General features: G+C 40.4%; 4 non-coding genes and 1 pseudogene across 4 annotated transcripts; all 5 read right to left on the minus strand.

Annotated features, from left to right (window-relative positions):
* Nucleotides 1-2,906: 2,906 nt before the first annotated feature.
* Nucleotides 2,907-2,979, minus strand: TRNAK-CUU. Its single transcript has one exon. It is a non-coding gene; the product is annotated as a tRNA-Lys (tRNA).
* A 978-nt stretch (nt 2,980-3,957) lies between these two features.
* Nucleotides 3,958-4,029, minus strand: TRNAH-GUG. The gene has a single exon. It is a non-coding gene; the product is annotated as a tRNA-His (tRNA).
* Nucleotides 4,030-4,764: 735 nt separating this feature from the next.
* Nucleotides 4,765-4,836, minus strand: TRNAG-UCC. Its single transcript has one exon. It is a non-coding gene; the product is annotated as a tRNA-Gly (tRNA).
* A 1,071-nt stretch (nt 4,837-5,907) lies between these two features.
* On the minus strand, nt 5,908-5,979 carry TRNAE-CUC. The gene has a single exon. It is a non-coding gene; the product is annotated as a tRNA-Glu (tRNA).
* A 13,976-nt stretch (nt 5,980-19,955) lies between these two features.
* Nucleotides 19,956-20,345, minus strand: LOC116861541 (annotated as a pseudogene).
* Between the last annotated feature and the right edge of the window lie 2,478 nt (nt 20,346-22,823).

Here is a 22,823-nt window from a genome sequence, read left to right on the forward strand (position 1 = left end):
TCCCACTTCCCTGTCTTCCCAACTGTGATGATTAATTTGATGTGTCAGCTTGGCTAGGCCATGGTACCCAGATAATTTGGTCAAACATCATCTAGATGTTCTTGTGAGGGTATTTTATAGATAAGATTAATATGTAGGGGCGCCTGGGTGGCTCAGTGGGTTAAAGCCTCTGCCTTCAGCTCAGGTCATGATCCTGGGTCCTGGGATCGAGCCCTGCATCCGGCTCTCTGCTTGGCCAGGGGCCTGCTTCATCCTCTCTCCCTGCCTGCCTCTCTGCCTGCTTGTGATCTCTCTCTGTCAAATGAATAAATAAAATCTTTAAAAAGAATAAAAAAAGTAAATAAAAAGTTTATTTGATTATTGATAGGTGTTGTTAAAAGGGCACCCTATAGAACTTGGACCAACTTACCCTTTCATATTTAACCTCTCCAACATGCTAAACTTTAAAAAATTACAGCATTTCTTATAGGTAAAAAGTGTTAATTCAGTGTTGTTTCAAATTGCATTGCTTTCGTCAATAGCAACCTTGAATGTTGACTATCTTTCCTTATGAGCAATAGAAATGTGTATTTTCTATTCTTTATATGTTTGCTATTTGGGGACGGTTGTTGGCTTATTTCTTGTTGGTTTGTAGTTCAGTAAATATTAGGGAAATTAGCCTTTTGTATATATGTGTGTTCTGTGAATGTAGGTGTTGGGTTTGTTATCAAGGGGTTTCAGCTCTTTTGGGGTGTGAGTTCACAATTAGGGCAGTGAGGAGGACATTAACCACCAAAGCACGAACTTAAAATGGAGGATTTTTAACACAATGTGAATTGCAAATATTTTCTCAAATTTGTTGTGTTTGGACTTGACTTAGCCAGATATCACTTGATTCACCTAGTCAGATTCATTGATACTTTCTCTCATGACTTGAGAGTTTATGTTGTAGAACACCTTTTTTCACATACACACCAAGATAATAATTGTTTCATATTTCCACAAGAACTTTTATGTTCCTCTTTATTGTTATTTAAATCTTTGATTGATTTAGGATTTACCCTTATGTAAAGAGCATGGTATTCACTGACCATTATTTTTCCCTTGACACCTATTTATTCAAAACTGCTCATTAGAATTACTGGTTCAAGACCCTCTTTCTAATGTGTTACATTTCTTTGTGTATTTTGGTATATATCCAGATTCTTGTGCCATTTATTACTGTTGACTCATGCATATCTTACTATATTCTTAATTACTACAATTTTTCATAGGATTGGTCCTTCCTATTGCTCTCCTTAAAAGAAATAATTTCCTTGAAAAAGATCTTCGAGTATTTCGTTTCTTTATTTTTGAGATTTTATTTAATTATTTGATAGAGCCAGCAAGAGAGAGAACACAAGCAGGGGGAGCAGGAGAGGGAGAAGCAGGCTCCCCACCCAGCAGGGCTCCAGAAGTTGGGTTGGATCCCAGGACCCCAAGATCATGACCTGAGCCAAAGGCAGATGCTTAACAACTGAGCCACCCAGGCGCCCCTCCCTGAGTATTTCTGCTTGTTACTTTTCCATTTAAACTTTAAAATTATATTGTCCACTTTGAATTCTAAAAAATGTTTCGATATTCTTATGAAAACCATGTTAACTTCAGACAGCAAATTAAGGAGAGATGTTACCTTTGTGACATTGAGTCTCCCAGCCAAGAACATAGTATATCTTGGTTGACAGGGAAGGAGGTCCTGAGGCAGTGGTTCCTGAACAATTTACCTAAATCACCTACAGAACTTAAGTCACAGGTTTTTGGGCCAGCACATGGTTTCTGATTCCGCAGGTCTGAGGTAGGGCTTGAGAATCTCCATATCTCGCAAGTTTCCAGGTGAAGCTCATGTTTGTCCTGGCACTACACTTTGAGAATAACTGGCCTAATGTATTGATCATCTCGGAGAGGGTTGGTGGGAGGCTGAAGCATATTTACAAACTTAAAAAAAAAAAAAAAGGATCCTTAGGGAAGGGAGGCGGACGATTTGCATAGGGAGTTAAGTGTCCTCGCCCTTGAGGAGAAGCCTCTAGACCTGTGCCAAACTTGGCTGCCACTCGCCTTGAAAACTTAAGCCAGACCACCCATTCCAACACTGAAAGGAGACTTGGACGGGACAAATATAGCGCAAACAAGTTCAGGCTTTCCCCAAGCAGAATCAAGTTCTCCATTGGATCAATAACTACCTCAAAGCCGGTGGGCGCAGTGCAGCAGGCCGCCCCCACCCCGCCCCACGCATCCAGCGGAGTGCGTCTGGGGACTCCCCGCCTACAAGCTCGCGCCTGCGCCTCGCCCACGCCCCGCCCACGCCTGCCCGTCTGCGGCTCCTCACAGTCCCTGCTCCGCCTCCCCAGATCCTTTTCCAGGGCACTCTCCTTTCCACTCCGCCTCCGGGATCTTAGTAAATGAGTTGTATTTTACAGCCGTTTGCGGCTGATGAACGCTTCAAAACCTGAAAAGCAAAAACATGTTCCTTGCCACCTAGCGAAGAACATTTTAACTAGCTAAGAAGTCCTTCAAAAAACCCCACCAAGCAGAAGAGAGTGTTTCCATCCGGTCCCGTCTGGTCCTAAGGCGTCTTCTCCGTGGAGCAGAGTCGCGGTAGGGCGGAGGGGGGCCCCGCGGATCAGGACTCGGAGCTGCCCCGACTAGTGTCACCTTCCACCCGGGAGAAGCTCCTCCCGCCCCTCAGTTGGTAGGTCAGGGACCCTTGGTCTCAAAGACCAGGGTCCCCGGTTCGGATTAATTTGTGTTCAATTTGGAGCGAATAGAAGATATTCTGGAAGTTGTTACCGATGTTTAAAACAAAAGTGGCCGCAGTGGCTAATTACAAATTCACAATTGTTGGTTGCCTAGAGAGGATTTCCTAGAAACTCAGGAGAAAAACAACCGCGCGCCCAACGTGGGGCTCGAACCCACGACCCTGAGATTAAGAGTCTCATGCTCTACCGACTGAGCTAGCCGGGCGCTGTCAACTTAGGGTTTCTCTTAGAGGTATCATTTCTTTCAAGAGACAGACTGTATTGTCTAGATACACACTAGTGACAGTGAAAGAGATCTCGGGATTGTGAACATAATAGTAGCTTTTTACTACTACGACCGGGGCTCCGAGAGAGTGGCGAGGACTGCGTGGGGCCAGGCAGCCTTCCAGAGAACGGGGAATCCGGAGTCCTAAAACCTCCATGTTTCCGCAAAGTCAGCGTGGATCGGATCATTTTGATAGCACGGTGTCTGGCTTGCGGAACTGCTGAGGAGGAGACTAAAGAGCGCGAGGGAACCCGGATGAGAGTCGCAAACAGCCAGGGGGCCTGAGGACTTGCTCTCCCGGGACCTTGGTGCTCCAGTCCCTGCTTCCTTCTTTTCCTGAAGGCAGAGGCTTAACCCACTGAGCCATCCAGGCGCCCCATGTTTCCTTCTCTTCCTAAACCGTGACGACCACGGTGGTGGGAGGAAGCGTGGCTGAGGGACGTGTCACTGGGGGCACACATTTAAATACTAAAATTTTGTGTGGCTTAAGTAAAAGACCCTATTTGTTACGCGTAAACGTCCTAGCGAGATTTCAAGTCAGATGGGAGTCAGAACCCCAGGGGATTTCATTCCACTCTCCCAACTTTCATTTCTCCAATGTACGGTACAGGCGGTGAGTTCCAGAGTCAGAAGCAAAGGGTTCTCACCTTTGCAGCCTTGGTGGCAGCTCCGATGCTCCCCAGACCGCCCTGAAGTGCGCGAGTGTCAGAGCCGCTTAGGTTGTTTGCTTTAGCGGGGCCGAGCGGGGTAAGGAGTTGAACAGAAACAATTCACCCAGTTTGAGGACAGCACTTCTACGAGGAGCTTGGAACGAAGAGAGAATTAAGCTTTTTTCATGCCCTTTAAACGACTTTATTAATTGGAAAAAAAAAAAAAAAAACCAAGAATGGAAAAAGAGGCCGACTAGGACACATCAGATGCCGTGACTCGGATTCGAACCGAGGTTGCTGCGGCCACAACGCAGAGTACTAACCACTATACGATCACGGCGCGCCACCCGCCAGGCGACGCAACGGGCTTTTATTTTATGCCTTTTGGAATAGGAATGCGTGCTCTCTGCTGCCGTTTTATTCGCCCCGTTTAAGTGATCTGCAGCAATCAAAACACCAAACAAACATTTCCACTCCACAACCTCGAAGTCTTGACCTCTGAATCTGGTTCTGGGCTAAATCCCGCCTGCAGGCGCCAGCATCACAGCGGGCGGCGGGGGACCATCGCGGATCGCTCCTCCTCATGCCGCTTCTCTCCCTTCCATTTCCAGCTTGTACCCTGGAATTGAGGTTTCTGTCCCTGGAGCGGTGGAGCCCGGACAGAAGCGGAGCTGGTCGAATGCCCTCTTTTACGTTTCTTCTTGCTAGACACCGTTCCAAGTGACAGGGGTCTCTCCGGGAACTGCGGGATTTGTACTGACGTCCTTATTCTGATTCCTCAGTAAACCAGAGCCGCATCCGAGGATTTAGAAAATCAAATCCGAGCAGCCTCTATTTCAGACCCCCCCGAAAAAATTCCCTAAAGACCCCAAAAGGATAGTTATATACTGGTGCGAGGCCAGCGCCGGAACCCAGCACATGGGTTTGGCTCAGGGTTGCAGCTACAAAAACCCCAGAGGGTCTCTTTTAAGACAGATTCACCACGGAACTGAGAGTCTCAAAACGCTTTCCTTCCCTGATGGTTTACCGAGTTGAACTATTTAAAAATTTCAGGGGAGAAAACTTGAAGGAATATTGCGTTGGCCGGGAATCGAACCCGGGTCAACTGCTTGGAAGGCAGCTATGCTCACCACTATACCACCAACGCTGACCCCTTTCGACTTTCGATTGTTTTCCCTATGAGGAGTAACTATCCAGTTCTGGTCACACTATTCTTTATCTAACATTCATATTAAGAGAGATTTCTAACACCAAGCCAGACAAGACAGCGCTCTATGATTTCTCCTATGGTTATATTAAAAATTCTATAGTAGTTTCTTATTGATTCACAGGTTTTAAAAATCAATTCTGATTTTTTCAATTGTGGTTTGAAGGAGGTGTGTCAAATCCAGTTAGGAAGTTAAGGCTCCCCTGATGAAGTTATTAGGCATTTCAGAGTACTTTCATAGGGCAAATGCATTAAGGTAAATACATTAAGGTAGATTGTTTATGGGGGCATTGTTTGTAGTAGCAAAGGATTAGAAATGACCTAATTGTCCATCGAAAAGAAGTTGGTTCAATTAATTATGGTCAATTCAATACAGTAGAATACTATGTGACATAAGGAAGAATGAGGAAACTCTTCATGTCTAAACTTGATGTATAATTTAATATATTTCTAAAATGCATTGTTAAGTAAAAAAGGCAAAGCGTACCAAAAAAAAGTGTATAGATTGCTATCATTTGTGCAAGGGCGAGTATATTTAAATATATAAGTATGTGTGCATGTACTTGTTTGCATAAGATATGAAATGTAACATTTCATGCCTTCTTAGAGGGAAAATATATGGCAGAGATTAAAATTAAGTTTGTCAGTTATAGCCTTTGCATATTTGAATCCTAAACCATGTAAATAAATACACTACCCTTTTGAGAACTAAATTAAATTGAAAGAAAATACCATGTTAGTGAAGAGAGTTTATTTCCATTGACAAGTGTTGGAAATATATTAACTTTAAAAATAGCTGGAAATAAAATAGTATGAATAGCATAATTCCAATTCTGTTTTTTTTTTAAACTGGACATCAACAGTTAATAGGTCGGAGAACAATTTTTACTTTGTATATCTCTGCATTTCCTGTATTTCAGCTTTGGCGAGTCGGGGAACTGACTAGGAGAAACAATGTTAATCATAAAAAGGATTCTGTGGAATAATTTTAAAAAATTTAAAAAACAACCATTCCCTGACCGGGAATCGAACCCGGGCCGCGGCGGTGAGAGCGCCGAATCCTAACCACTAGACCACCAGGGAGGTTGGAAAGACATTCTGGTAGAAATTATATGATTCTGAGTGTACGTTTCTACCTAAATTCTGTATATCGTTCCAACTGCCTTGGGTTTTGAGATTCCTGAAAACTGAGCCTTCGTCAGGTGGAATTGACTCCTTCGCGTTTCTTTTTTGAAGTTAGTAAACCCGCGGAAGAACCCGGAAGCCTGGCTCCCAGAGCTGAGGGATGATCAGAAATGCACGATCACAGTCCCCAAGACCAGAGATAAATAGGAGGAGACGGAGACAGAAAAGAAGCTCTCAGCTTCACGTAGTTGCCCTGATTTCCTGAACTGTGATCAGGAGAAAAGTAACGACCTTTAGCTGCAGCTTTGCCCAGGTGAACCGAAACTTTTCCTTAAGAAATATAAAGGTCGTCGTGTGACCAACGCTCGGAGATATTGATCCTATTGCAGCTTTTTTTCGTCTTTGAACTTAGACCAAATTCTGCTGGCCAAAACAAATACTGCAGTCACGTGAAAGTCACTGGGCCTACCGGTCCTTGGTGGTCAGCAGGACCTGAGCTTAACTCTGGTGGGAGACTAAGAGAAAGGCAGGGGTATGGAGCTTTTAAATTTTTTAATATGAAGAAAGGAGAGTGGGAGTAAGAAGGAAAAAAGAAATGGGGTGCATGCTTCCACTGAAGGAACATTTAAAACCATACCCACCAGTGTATGCAAATTAAATTTTTTTGACTATATGAGAAAAAAGAAAGCAAATGTAACAAAATATTGACAATGAATCTACGTGAGGGGTAATTGAGTGCTCATTATTTTATTCTTTCGAGTTTTTTGTAAAAATTTTTAAAACAAAAAATTGAGAAAAACAAGAATGAAACAATCAAAAGCCTCCACTCAGGCTTTTTTTTTTTTTTTTTTTTTTATCAGAAGATCCCAGTGTTACTAACTTTGACAGGAGTTCAAACCGAAATTTTTAAAAGCAATCTCCCTCCACATTAACATCAAAAAATAATTTCGATAATGAATGAAAAAGTGAATTTAAATATTGAATCACTAATGATGTGTGCATATCAGCAGGGCCTAACAGAAGAATGGATGGTAGGACATGGGGAATTTGTGGGGTTTTATGTTCTGCTTTGCTTTTAAAGTATCAATGTTAAAATATTGTTTAAGTATTCATCCTCCTGACTTCCAATCTCCACCTTCTTGTGGGTTTAAATGCCAGAAATTTGTTACTAAATGCCAGATGTTTATTTTCACAAAAACCAGTAATCCCATTGTCACATGTCACCATGGAGACTAACAGAGGCCATTTCTTTTTACTCCAGCTCTCTTCCCACTGAACAACAATCTGTACCCCAAGGATGGAAAAAAAGTAACTAACTTTCAGCATTTTGGAATTGTTCCGGGGGTGGGTAGGATAGTAGAATTTATTTCTCTATATCAGAGGAAATCAACCTTATATTCAGTCAATAACAGTCCATTGTCATCTATTTTTCTGTCACCTGCTGGTAATTTTTGGCAACACATGAGAACCTAGGAAAGAAAGTACAAGTTCTGGGAGCTAGTCACCCTTCTCAACATCAAAATACCAGGAGAGGCCTCATCATTCAGGACAGGATTAAGCCTCCTCCTCTTCTGGCATCACACACCTAAGGGAAGATGGGGGAGGAGTGCAATTCCTTCACTTCACTCCATCTTCTATTTTCTTTTTTCCTTTTTCCATACATTTGTAGATCATATGCCAGACTAGGCATTGAAGTCACAAAATATACTTAATGAGCTCATAATCAGGGGGCACTTAGCTAGTTCAGTCAGAAGAGCATGCAATTCTTGATCTTGGGGTTATTGAGTTTGAGGTCCACATTGGGTATAGAGATTAATTAAATAAACTTTTTTAAAAAAAGCTCACAATCAAATGGAAAACCAAATAAACAAGTGAATAAAAGAATATGGATCAGGGAAGATTGAGTAGTTGTACTTTTCCCTATTCCTCCTGCTAATACAACTAAAAAGCTTGGACACTGCACATAAAACAAACATAAGAGACTTGAAAAGGTGGAGAAAAGGAGGCAGACCAGCTAGGGGCCTAAAGAAGCTAAGGAGCCACACATTGGTGATTTCCTGGGGTTTTCTTTTTGTCTCACAAATCCCAGATGTGGTGCTGAAGAAGCCAGCAACCTGGAAATGCCAGTGGGGACAGCCAAAGGAAAAAACAAAACAAAACAAAAGCAAGCCTGTTCTTTCTAGCCAAAGGACCAGGAAAGAGGCAGCCTAGCAAAATAGAAGACTTGTAGATAATAACACTCCACTCCAGCCAAACACCAGAGAAAGAACTGTTGCTCACTCCAACACACACTAGTAATGGTTGAATGGGATGCCTAGACATCCACCTTCACCAGGCCTTTTAGGAGGTGTTCCTTCTCTTCTCTGCTGGATTAGTTCTAGAGGAGATGTGATAAAGAGCACTTTCACCAACACCCAGTGATATCAAGGTGACCCCCACCCCATCCCTACTATCAGTGGAGACCACGTGGGAAGGAGTAAAAAGGCCTTCCTACTTCTCCCAGGCAGGTTGGTATCAGTGGAAGCCTAATGGGCAGCTGAAAAACCCCTGCCCTCACCTAAGCAGTAATGAGAAGCCCCACTCCTCAGGTATCAGAGGAGGCTGAATGGGGAAACTGGAAGCCTACACCTACTTGGCTGTAATAAGACACTCCCATTTACTTCCTCTGCCACAGTAGTAGCGGAGAAAGCCAACTAAGAAGTTTTAAATAGGATCCAGAGTTCAAAATGTCCAGGTTTTAATAAAAATAGCACTCATCATACCAATGAGAAAGATCTTCAACTGAATGAAAACAGACCACACCTAGATACTAGAATTCTCTGACAAAGATTTTAAAGCATGGGGTGCCTGGTTAGCTCAGTGGGTTAAAGCCTCTGCCTTTGGCTCAGGTCATGATCCCAGGGTCCTGGGATTGAGCCCCACATCGGTCTCTCTGCTCTGCGGGGAGCCTACTTCCTCCTCTCTCTCTCTCTCTGCTTGCCTCTCTGCCTGCTTGTGATCTCTCTCTGTCAAATAAATAAATAAAATCTTTAAAAAAAAAAAGATTTTAAAGCAGTTATCATAAAAATGTTTCAACAAGCAATTACAATGTTTCGCTTGAAACAAACGAAAAAATTAGAAAGTCCCAGTAGAGAAATTAAGTTTCAGCAAAGACATAGAAGCAAAGAAATAGAAAAAGAAAAAGAAGAACTAAAAAAAAGAAAAAAATAAAAGAAGAACAACAACAACAATGATGATGATGACAACAACAGCTAAATGGAAATTTTAGAACTAAAAAATACAATAACCAAACTAAACCAAACCATCTCCGTGGATGGGTTCAACAGCAGAATGGAGGGGGCAGTGGAAAGAATCTGTGAACTAGAAGACAGAACAATAAAAAATACTCAACATGGACAACAGATAACAACAACAACAACAACAAAAACAGAGTCTCAGGGACTTGTGCGATTATAACAACAGATCTATGATATCATTGGATTTCTAGGAGGAGAAGAAAAAAAGAACAGGACTGAAAAAAGTACGAAAAGAAATAGTGGCTGGAAATTCCTCAAGTTTGGCAGAGGGATAAAACCTATGTGTTCAAGAAGCTGAGCAAACCCCAAAGAGGATAAACCCAAACCAAGTCATGCCAGAACACATCATAGTCAAACTACTGAAAGCTAAAAACAAAAAATATTGAAAAGCAGTGAAAAATGACACCTTACTTGTAGGGGAAAAACAATGGCAGATTTCTCATTGGAAATCGTGGAGTCCAGAAGAAGGAGCACAAAATTTTTCAAACACTGAAAGAAAAGATTGTCCACCGAGATTCCTATATCCAGAGAAAATACCCTTCAAGAGTAAAGGGAATACATTTCAACAACAAAAAGACAAACAACCCAATTTTCAAATGAGCAAATGAATAGAACATCTCCAAAGAAGATACTTAGAACAACCAGCAAGCGTATGAAAAGATTCTCAATGTCATTGGTCATTAGGGAAATGCAAGCCTATAACTCAATAAGATACCATTTCACACTTTGGGGCTGGCTACAATTATGGAAAATAACAAGTACTGATGAGGATGAGGAGAAATTGGAACACTTACACTTTGCTGGTGGGAATGTAAAATGTTTCAGCTGCTGTGGAAAACAGTTTGGCAGTTCCTCAGAAAGTTAAACATAGTATATATGACCCAATAATTCCACTCCTAGGTACATTATACCACAAAGCACTGAAAAGAGATACTCAAAAGAAATCCTATACATGCACATTCATAGCAGCATGCTATTAACAGTAGCCAAAGTAGAAACCACCCAAATGTCAATCAATAAATGTCAATCAATAAAGTCACAGATAAACAACTATGGTATATAAATACAATGGCTTATTGTTTGGACATAAGAAGGAATGAGGTACTGATACCAGCTACAGTATGGATGCACCTTGAAAACGTTATGCTAAAAGAAAGAAACCAGACACAAAAGATCACATATTGTATGACTCCATTTATATGAAATGTCCAGAACAGGCAAATCCATAGAGACAGGAAGCAGACTGGTCATTGCCGGATGTTGGGGAATGACTGAATAATGGATACAGAGTTTCTTTTTTGGGGAGATGAAAACATTCTGGAACTTGATAGTGGTGACTGCTGCAAAACATTTTGAATGTATTATATGCTACTGAACTGTACACTTTGGAATGATTAAAATTGTGAACTTTGTTATATGTGTATTTATACAATAAAAAAAAACAGTGAAGGAGAAATCCTAGCAAGATTTTTTGTGGATATAGACAAAATTATTCTAAAAGCTAAGTGGAAAGGCAAAGGAGCTAGAATGATTATGTAAAATGAAGTTTGAAAAAGAAGAATTAAGTGGGATGGGGTGGGAGGGATAAGGTGGCTGGGTTATGGACAGTAGGGAGGGTATGAGCTATGGTGAGTGCTGTGAATTGTGTAAGACTGATGATTCACAGACCTGTGCCCCTGGGGCAAATAATACATATGTTAATAGAAACATTTTTTAAAAGATAAATTAAAGAAAGTTTTGAAAAAAAAATTAACTGGGAAGAATCAGCTTACTCATTTTTAAGACTTATAATAAGACTACAGTGTCAGGATGGTGTGGTATTGGCAGAAGAATAAATGTACAGACCAATGAAACAGAATAAAGAACCCAGCAATAGACCCAAACAAATATGCCAAACTGACTTTTTTTTTTTTACAAAGGTACAGAAGCAATTAAATGAAGAAAGAATAGCTTTTTCAGTATACTTTGCTGAAGAAATTGGACACCCATTGGCCAAAAAACCCAAAAACAAACAAAAAAATCTCTCAACTTTAGTTTCACACCTTATATAAGAACTAACTCAAAGTGGATCAACAACTTAAATGTGAAGTGTAGAACTTTTAGGAAGAAAAAAAAGCTCTTCATGAGCTAGGGCTAGTCAAAGATTTGACACCAGAAGCATGATCCATAAAAGGGAAAAACTGATAAATTAGACTTCATCAAAATTAAATACTTTTTTTTTTTTTTTTTTCAAAAGACCCTGCTATGAGGATGAAAAGACAAGCAGTGATTGGGAGGAAATGTTTGTAAACCACATACACAACAGAGGACCATTACCTAGAATATATTAAAAAACTCTCAAACTCAACAGTAAAAAAACCCAGTCTGATGAGAAAATGTCAAAAGACATGAAGGGACATTTCACCAAAGAGGATATACAGAGAGCAAATAAGCTCGTGAAAGATGTCCAACATTATTAGCCACTACGGAAATACAAATTGAAATCACAATTAGATACCACTACATACCTATCAGAATGGCTAAAATTTAAAAAAAAAATGACTATCAAATGTTGGTGAGAATGCAGAAAATGCAGAGAAACTGGATTACTCATCCATTGCTTTTGGGAATGTAAAATGGTGCAAGTCACCCTGGAAAACAGTTTGGCAGTTTATTAAACAAAAAACATCCTAAAGGGGTGGCTCTCTGCTCAGCAGGGAGCCTGCTTTCTCCCCTCTCTCTGCCTACTTGTGATCTCTGTCAAACAAATAAAATCTTGAAAAAAAAAAAAAAAAGCTAATCCTGAAAGGTTACACACTATATGGTTGTTTATATAACATTCTTCTTCTTTTTTTTTAAGACTTTATTTATTTATTTGACAGAGATAGCAAGAGAGGGAACACAAGTTGGGGGAGCAGGAGAGGGAGAAGCAGATTCCAGGGAGCCTGATACAGGACTTGATCCCAAGACCCCGGGATCATGACCTGAGTTGAAGGCAGATGCTTAACAACTGAGCCACCCAGTTGCCCCTATATAGCATTCTTAAAATGACAAAAATTATAGAAATGGAGAAGATGAGCTTTTACTAATTTTAAGGTAGGGATGGAGATGGGAGGGAAGTAGGCATGGCAACATGAGGGATCCTTGTGATAGAGTAACCTATTTTGAGGTTACTTCTGGGGGTGATTGCAGTATCACACTATAGCTTCCTGTTATGCCTGAGTTTTCGCATCTGAGAGACCACCAAGGAGCCAACATCGATACAATCACACAAGGGTTTATTTGACAAGCTTAAGCTTGGGCCCAAGTATCCCCGACACAGCAGAGTCGGGACTTGGACCCTGAACCAGACTACAGTCAGAGTTTTTAAAGGCAGAGTAGGTGTGGACTCAGAGGTGGGTGAGGACAAGGGGATATTCAGAAGGGCTATCAGGGTAAAGAAGACTGTCAGGATATTGGAGGCCTGGTTATTATCAAGCCAAGGCCGTTTTTCCCTCTAGTGAGGCACTAACATGAAGACAGTTGGGAGTTTCTTGGTGGAATGTCACATTCCTCCTATCAAGTGTCCTTGTTAGTGAGATTTAGCACTGGGACATTTGTAAACTGAGGGAGACTCCTGTCTTGCAGGATTGTGATTCTGCAAGTTAACTATTTGTTCACACATACTACCGAGGGGAGGGGAGCGGGTGGAGAGGGGGTGCAAGGTGCCAGCTTTTGCTTTGTCAAGATGGCTGTACTTATGTCAGGGCTAGACTCAAGGTAGGTACAGTCTTGTTTTTCTTGGCCTCCACATTTCCCAGGGGGTTACCATCGGGAGAAACTGTGTAAAGGGTACATGGGATCTCTCTGTATCATTACAATTGCATATAAAGCTATAATTACCTCAAAAGGAAAAGTTTACATTTAATGAGTACAGAGTTTCAGTTTTGCAAGATAAAGAGTTCTGGAGATTTCATTGCACAATGTGAATATACTTAAAACTACCGGACTGTAGACTTTAAAATGGTTAAGATAGTAAATTTTATAGTATGTGTATTTTACTACAATTAAAAATTTTATAGAGAAACAACAAAGTAACTAAAGAGTAGAAAGATTTTACACACAAACAAAACTAGAACTGAATGAGACAAAATGCAATTAATTTCACCAGAGGGAGTGAAGAAACTCTGGGAACTCTGCTGCACACCAGTAGCAAAGCTTGCAGTAGAATTCATAGCTCCTCTCCAAATTGTTTGAGATTGTCTTTTACTTGGAGCTTTAAGATCCATAGGATTGGGACACCTGGGTGGCTCAGTCGGTTAAGTGTCTGCCTCTGGCTCAGGTCATGATCCCACAGTACTGGGATGGAGTCCCACATAGGATTCTTTGCTCAGCAGGGAGCCTGGGTCTCCCTCTGCTTCCCACTCCCCTTGCTTGTGCTCTCTCTCTCTCTCTCTGACAAATAAATAAAATATACTCATAAGATCCATAGGATCTCCTAGCCCCTTTGTGACATCAGATTTTCCCACACAATGCCAGATGGCATCAATCTCAACTCTTCCTACTGCCCACAGAAATTCCTGTCTACACAGACTTTCTTGTCTTCATCATCCCTTTAGACTAGTGGTTCTCAACTTCAGCCACACGCGAAATTGCACAGGGAGTATTAACAACAAGAATACCCTGGCAGTTGTGTTCCACCCCCAGAAGTTCTGATTTAATTGGTTTGGGGTATTCTCTGAACATCAGAATTTTTTCAACCTCCTCAGATGATTATAACATGCAGCCAAAGTTAAGAGCTGCTGCTTCAGGCACTGAATATACACTTTTCCATTAAGTGCGGTATTACATTTACTTTGCATTAGACTGTTATTTTTCATCTGTGTATATTCATCTCCACGGCAAAACTGTATAATCTCCTAGAAGACCTTCATTCTATCAAATATTTCTAGCAAATTTTAAGTGCTCCATCAACACTTGAATTCTCAACTAGCTGAGAAAGTTCCTTGGGTTGGCACCAGGATCCAAGTTAGTTTTGGCTGATTAATACAGTACAAATCTAAGATGGAACAAAGGAAGGAGATAAAATCTAACATTTGGTGACAAGGACAGACATTATTCCTGATACAGGAGTGGCTGAAGTCCAGGCCTAAATAACTGAGAAATCTTCACCTGATTAGCAATAAATGTCCGGGGACAAAAACAAAAAAACAAAAAAACATAAGGCATCAATCATTAACCCTAATTATCAATTGCCTCTCATGACAAATTCTTCTACCAGTTCGATTTGTTTTAATGACATCATCTAAGTATGCCAAAAGCTCTTTGGTAAACAGAGGAGTTTGTGTATGTTTGGAGTCCAGGAATCATTCAAAATACCCAAAGTCCTTTTGAGGAACAGTCCAGGTGAATATCACCTCTGTAAAACTAAAAATCCAGCAAGTAGACCCAAAGGAGTAGTAATTCACAGACTGAAAACTCACCTTGAAGTATCTCATGAGCTCTGCTAATTTGCAATAATCTATACCCAAGAGGCCTAAAATGTCTGACATGGAGGAGATATCCTGCTGTGTGATTTAACAGTATAAATGTCTCTGGAGCCCACTCAATTTCCAAGTTCTGCTCAAACGATGGGACTGGGGAACAGCCGTAATTATAAAGACTTGGAACCAAAAGAGATACTTAGAAACATATAATCTGTTGGCTTTTCAATCCACTTAAGCAATAGAACTCTTTTTTTCTTAATGAAAGCATGCCCCAAATCCCAAAATGTAAAACAGCTCAAACCAGAGCTGCTCTGTTTAGACTGGGGTGTAGGAAATCCCTACAGCTCTGGGAGCATGGCTTTGAGATCCAAATCTACAGGGAAAGGGGCTGAGGGTTAAATTTGTGTGTCCCCAAGCTTGGGAGGCTCCAGAGAGAAACCAAGAATGTGAAGTAAAAGGAATCAACCGTCTCTCTTATATGAGAGTACTGGGAAGGTCGTGTCCTTGAGCTACACATACACACACCCCAAACCTGTTTCCAAAGCAAGGATGATCCATAATGTAAAAACGCTTTCAGTAATCCAGTTTATCCAGTTTAGGTCATGGTAGTGTGAAACCACTTGGGATTGAGAATATCTAGAAGGTTTCCTCAACCATGGTGGTATCTTTGGGGTAGGAGTGGGGCTTTGGAAATATGCAGGGGTATTTAAAAATTTACAGTGACTGGGTTGCAAGTGGCAACTGGATGCAAGTGACACTTAGCAGGAGAGGGGAGACAAGAATGCTTACTGTCCTGTACTAGGCAGGACAGTTCCACAAAACAAAGAATTGTCCCTTCTCTAATGTTCATAGAGCTCGCACTGAGAAGAACTGCAGGCAAGGAAGCCTAAAAGATTTGGGTTACTTTATACCCAAGATTCCCATGACACGTTTTCACAGAGGATAATACACTCCTAAAACTTGTATAGAACCATAAAAGATCCCAAGTAACCAAATAAAGAAAAGCAAAACTGGTGGCATCACAATGCCGGACTTCAAGCTCTATTACAAAGCTGTAGTCACCAAGACAGTATGGTACCGTACAAAAACAGACACATAGACCAATGGAGCAGAATAGAAAACCCAGAAATGGATGCACAACTCTATGGTCAGCTAATCATTGACAAAGCAGGAAAAAAAGAGTCTTTTCAACAAATGGTGTTAGGAAAACTGGAGAGCAACATGCGAAAGAATGAAACTGGACCACTTTCTTACACCATACACAAAAAATAAACTCCAAATGGATGAGAGCTCTAAATGTGAGACAGAAATCATCAAAATCCTAGAGGAGAACACAGGCAGTAACCTCTTTGACCTCGGCCTCAGCAATTCTTGCTAGACACGTCTCTGGAGGCAAGGGAAACAAAAGCAAAAATGAACTATTGGGACTTTATCAAGATTAAAAACTTCTGGGGCGGGGCGCCTGGGTGGCTCAGTGGGTTAGGCCTCTGCCTTCGGCTCAGGTCATGATCTCAGGCTCCTGGGGTCGAGCCCCACATCAGGCTCTCTGCTCAGCGGAGAGCCTGTTTCCCCCTCTTTCTCTGCCTGCCTACTGTGATCTCTCTCTCTGTCAAATAAATAAAAACAAAACAAAACAAACAAAAAAACTTCTGGGGCGCCTGGGTAGCTCAGTCGGTTAGGTGTCTGCCTTCAGCTCAGGTCATGATCCAGGAATCCTGGGATGGAGTCCCCCATCAGGCTCCCTGCTCAGCGGGGAGCCTACTTCTCCCTCTCCTCCCCACTTGTGCTCTCTGTCGCTTGTGCTCTCTCTCTCTCTCTCTCTCTCAAATAAATAAATAAAATCTTAAAAAAAAAGATAAAGACTTCTGCATAGTGAAGGAAACAGTCAACAAAACTAAAAGGCAGCCTATGGAATGGGAGCATATATTTGCTAAAGATATATCTGATAAAGGGTTAGTATCTAAAATCTATAAAGAACTTATCAAACTCAACATCTATAAAACAATCCAGTTAAGAAATGGGCAGACAGGGGTGCCTGGGTGGCTCAGTGGATTAAGCCTCTGCCTTCGGCTCAGGTCATGATTTCAGGGTCCTGGGATCGAGCCCACATCGGGCTCTCTGCTCGGCAGGGAGCCTTCTTCTCCCTCTTTCTCTGCCTGCCTCTCTGCCTACTTGTGATCTCTGTCTGTCAAATAAATAAATAAAATCTTAAAAAAAAAAAAAAAAGAAATGGGCAGACAACATGAATAGACATTTTCCCGAAGAAGACATCCAGATGGCCAACAGACACATGAAAAGATGCTCAACATCACTCATCATCAGGGAAACAGAAATCAAAACCATGATGAGATACTACCTCACACCTGTCAGAATGGCTAAAATTAACAACACAGGAACAATAGATGTTGTCAAGGACTTAGAGAAAGGGGAATCCTCTTACACTGTTGGTGCAAATTGGTGCAGCCACTCTGGAAAACAGTATGGAGGTTCCTCAAAAATTTTAAAATAGAACTACCCTATGACCCAGCAATTGCTACTAGATAGTTACCCAAAGGACAAAAAAATACTGATTTGAAGGGGCACATGCACCCTGATGCTAATAGCAGCACTATCAACGATAGCCATATTACAGAAAGAGCTCAAATGTCCATTGACTGATGAACAGATAAAGATGTGGGGTGTGTGTGTGTGTATAATGTATATATTATATGTACATAATATGTGTATATATAATACATATTCTATATAATGGAATATATAATGGAATATGTGTTATATATAATACATACACACATACTATATACATATAAAATACATACTATAATGAAATATTTATTCAGTCCTCAAAAAGAATGAAATCTTGCCATCTGCAACAACATGACTGGAGTTTGGGTGTATTATGCTAAGTGAAATAATTAGTCAGAGAAAGATAAATACCATACAATTTCACTCATATGTGGAATGTAAGAAACAAAACACACGAACAAAGGGGAAGGGGCAAAAAAAAGAGAGAGGGGCAAACCTAAGAGACCCTTAACTATAGAGAAAAAAACTGAAGGCTGCTGGAGGGGAGATGGGCAGGGGATGGGCTAAAAAAAGAAAAAAGATCCCCATGACACACCTTATTATGTTCCACCACACCTGAACCCTAATCTCTCTCTCTCATTACTCTCACTGCCTTTGTTCTACCCTCACCAGTTATGCACATTCACCTTCTCATTCAGGAGACTAATCCTTTTTTTTTTTCAGTTGTTAGAAGATCTGTAGCTCCCAGGAGGCCAGGAGCCACGAACATAATCAAGGCCACTATAAAAAATAAAGTCTTTTTAATAGTGTGCCTAATTCTTCACCTGAAGGTGGGGGAAAATAAAGCATAAAAATATTTTATGGCAACATGACAGAACTGAGTTCTTATCCAAAGAGTTAATAGAGATTTTCCCCCTCTGTAAGACCTCAAGATAGAAATTAATATAAACCAAATAAACAAAACTTAATCTGTAAGGGCTATAGCAACTCAGATATTTTTCAGAACTACTTGATGGCCAGAATAGAATTGCTTCAAAGCCACAGGGAAACACTCTTAGAGTGGGAAGAGCAGAATCTGCCCATGGTTCCATTACTGCTTTGAGCTGGGTATTGAGAGCCTTACTGAAGTGTCTGCCTTGCTCTCTCCACTATCCATAGTAAAGAGGTAGCTCCTTGGTGGTCTGGTGGCCAGGATTGAGGGCTTTTGCAGTGAAGAGGAGTCATGTCTATTCTAGACCCCTTGCAGGAGGTATATGTACCCTCAAGAAATTGTAGTTAAAAGGTCAAGGCACATATTTGAACATTTTTCTGAGGACAGGGCTAATATCTCTTATTAGATTTTCAAAAGGAGTTTGTGATCCTCCAAAGTAAGAACCACCGATTTGTAAACTCTCAATCCCAAATAATCCCATACTGCTAACACCCTAATAAATTCAACCAAAAGAAACCCATCTTTTACTGCATTAGCAGTCTTTGATTTTAGAAGCATTTTATTTTTGGAACTCTCTTCTTAATGCAGGGAAGGGCAAGCACTGCTTTCTTCACCTTTCCAGGAAATGATAAAAACACCAAATGTGTAGGTAAAGGTGGTACAAAGTAAAGAGTCTATCTTTACGGAATAGTTCCAAATGGGTAAAATTCCAAGCTATGAAAAATGACGCCTTTTTATTTAACTTTAATTTAAATTCACACTTCCAAAAATATTTGATTTGTTTTCATTTTAACTTTAATTTATCCACAAGAAGTTTAAAGAGAGTTGCAAAAATGTAAGCAACACCTCACATGCAACCAAAACAAATATAACAAAAACTAGCATAAAGATAGAAAATTCAAAAGCTATAGAAAAAAAAATAACAAAAACCCAAGTGTATATAAATACTATAACTAGATTATATTTTCCTCTGAACTTCAAAACAGTTAAAACCAAAAGAGAAAGAAAATGAGTTATAGCATTCTCACCGCCTCTTAAAAGGAAACATATCAAGCTGCCAAAAAAAGTCAAACTTTCCTTAAATGGTGAACTTCTCAAATAGGCCCTTCTACCACAACAATTAATGACCTAATGACCATCACTGAGTTTATCTGAAATTAATTTTGAAAAAGTATCATTTCCTTGTTGTTTCTTTCATTTGACACGAAATAAAAGAGGCTATCCAATGATGATCTTCTATGTTTTCAACATACTGGTAGAAGTTAGAGGGTTAGTTCAAACGTGTTGAACTATATTAGAATTTTGTTTAACTCCTTGGGTATATAAAAGCTGGTTGCCAGCCATCTCTCTTCTTACCCTCAGTGGTGGACTCATTCTCTGAGCCAGTGTTCTAACTTGAAGATCTCGGGACTGTTTTCTCTGGTCTACCTTCTCTCGCATCCTGCCTAAATCTGTATCTTTTGTTTTTTTTTTCCCCTTTTCTCCATCTAAATTCAGCCACCTGGGAGCCTATAGAAAAAGCTATAATGCAAAGAATATTGACTTCTGGGGCAGATAAATCTGGACTTGAATTAGGCAACCTGAGACAAGATGGTCTCTTCAAGCACTTCGGTTCCTATAAAATGGGGATAAAATTTGCCTTTCAGGGTTGTTGTGAGGATTAGAAATGCTATCACCAGATCACTCAGCATAGCATGTGGCACCAACAGATATTCAACAATAATTAAACTATTTCCACTATGATGAGTACCCTTGTCCAGGTGGATCTGATATTTTTGTTTTGTAGTAAATAAGGCAGTGGTACTCCTTAGTACCTTTTTTGAGAAAAGCTATCAAGTCTGCTCTTCCCCTCATCTGCTTAATGCCAGTGGAGATCATTTTTATTCCAGGGAGGTACTTCTTGGGGTTCTCCAAATACTCATCAGTGTCTCCTCTCCCCAGGTGATGCCTTTGTTCTTGTTGGCATCTGCATAAAACAAGTCAGGCCCTTGGTTTATCTTTTGCCCAGAAAAACCATGGAGCTTTGGCCCAGTTTTGTGCTTGCCTCCCTTTTCCACAGTATGGCACTAGGGCACAATTCTGAACAAAAATCTTCTTGCCCTTCTCAACATCACCCATTTTTAAATCACTCTTCTGTTGCAAGTGAAACAAAGGGGTCCATTCACAAGTCAGAGGTCCCTCTCTCTGTAAACTCAACTTTGTTGACTATAAATTTGTTCTGGGCGGCGTTTGGTAGATAGGTTTTGACAAGGATGATGATTAAACACACATACTCAAACACACATACACATACACACACACAAAGGGCTCACAGATAATTTCTGACTTTAAAATTTTGTTATGAAAATTTCAAACATTTACAAAAAGATCCTAGGGTAATGAATACCTGAGTTATCTATCACCGAGTTTGAACAATTATCAGTGCATGTTTCAATCTTCTGTAAGATTGAATGCCTATAAGCATTCCAGCTATCATATCATTTCATCTGCAAATATTCCAAGATAGATAAGCTCTTGCTTTTTAAGAAGTACCACTTATCACACTAACTTTATAAATCATTAAGAATTCACGAATTGTTCATTAGCACTCAAATTTCCCCAACTATCTCATAATTTTTGTTTGTTTTCTTGAATTAGAATCCAATAAAATCCATACTCTGCAACTGTTTGATGTCTCTTAAGTCTCTATTAATGCCTAAGTTCCCTCTCCATTTTCTTCTTTTTCTTTTTCTTGAATTTGTTGAACAATCCAAGTCATTTTGTCCTGTAGAGTATTCTCACAATCTGGATTTGTGCCTCTGTGTTGTCATTTGATGTCTCCTGTATTTCCTGTAAATTAGTAGTTAGCTCTACACTAGATCAGATTCAGACTGAAAGGGCTTTTTTGCATGCCTGCTTCAATAGGTGGAATTTATAATCCACCTGTGATCAGGAGGACACAATCTTTGTTTCTCCCTTCATGATGGATAGTAGCCATTGTTGATCATCACCTAGACACATTAATGTATTAGGAGTTATAAATGTTGATTTTCTAATTATGCCATTCCTTCTTCATTTATCTGCTGGAAAACTTCTATAAAGAGAAATTTCCCCCTCCTCTTGAATTCCCACAGGAAAGATAAGATAAATGTTTGATTCTTTCCAATTATTAACAGTTTTCAAAATAATGAGTTGATCCCCTAGCGCTCTCCAATAATGAGTCTGTGTTTTTAAGTATTGCAGCAAACTCATAGACTTAAGTATATTTGATACAAAGATGATAGTTGAAATATCAAATATGCAAATAGTATCCATTTTGACACTTAAATTAGCCAGTATAAACTATTCTAGTTGCTCTGAGTCCTTTTGATACAGTTCTAATAGTTTTTAAAGGCTTCTTTGCTTATCTTGAGCAATTCCTGACCCATACCTGAAATCAGCCATTTCTCTAAGGGGCTCCTTTCAAAGGAGCTTCCTAGTCAAATTACTGTGTTTTAAAGTCATTTGAATAGTTTGGTTGGCATTTTACATTTTTGTAATAAAATCCTTATGCTATGGACTCATGTGGTTGAGAGAAATCTAAATTTTTCAGAAATAAACGGATAATGAAGAGAATAATACTGTGTAGACCTCTAGATTCTGAATTAAATGCAAAGCCAATTAATCAAATGCCTTAGTGACATTATTTGGAATCAGCCTTTGTAGTCACTTCACTTGGCAAGTATAAGAGATGATGATCCCAGATGCCTATGGCTGCAAAAATACGACATGGCTAAATCCCTTGGTTGCAATATCTTAAAAGGTCACAAGATTGTTACTCTACAAAAGCATCTTTCTGAATCTCTTTTTTCCTCAGTTTCTCTCTCCAAGTCCCCTTCCCCTGTGGATGAGTAACCTTTAAAAAACTCTGTCTCTATTCCTTCTTCACCTCTGCTGTTAGCCTCCTTCTCTAACAATGCAGAAGCTTATATTTTGGTGTGAGTTGGTGAGAGGGAGGGAAGAGGAATGGCTGTATAAACTAAGGGAATGAAATGGATGAGGTAGAGGGATAAACAGCTGCAAGGATCTGGGCTGGTAGACTGAAACAAACCCTCCTCCTAAGCAACTCAGAGCTCAGATTTCTTCTCTGGACAGCTGGCTTTTTTAGTCCTTCTGAAATACTCTACAAAGATGAGGGAGGGGCTGTGAACTACCTCTGCTATGGACCTTATTTGAAGTCAGCTACCTCTTAGATGTGTTCAGTAGAAACTAAATGCAGTATTCAATATAGCAGGGGTGAGGGTGGTGAAAGAAAGGTATGTAATTACCTACTCTAGTTTTTAAAGGCTGGGAGTTTTTTACTGAGAATGCTGGAGGGCTGCCTGGAGTAGGCAGTGACTAGTCACATAACCTGGAAGTGGATATCTGACTTGCCTATGATATTTCTGCCTCCCCTTCCCCACTTGGCACCCTATACTCCATATTCTTTCTAATCCTCCTACCCTCCCCACTCCCCTCACCCATACCCTACCCCCAACTAACCTTCCTGGAATTTTGGACTTAGCTATTTTTAAAACAGTCAACTCAGTAGCCATCTCCCTCCCCCGCTCAGCTGTCCAGTACTCTGGCCAGCCATTTACTCCCCCT

The sequence above is a fragment of the Lontra canadensis genome, unplaced genomic scaffold (genome assembly GCF_010015895.1).
Source record: "Lontra canadensis isolate GAN:19392208 unplaced genomic scaffold, GSC_riverotter_1.0 scaffold200, whole genome shotgun sequence".
Classification (NCBI taxonomy): Eukaryota; Metazoa; Chordata; class Mammalia; order Carnivora; family Mustelidae; genus Lontra; species Lontra canadensis.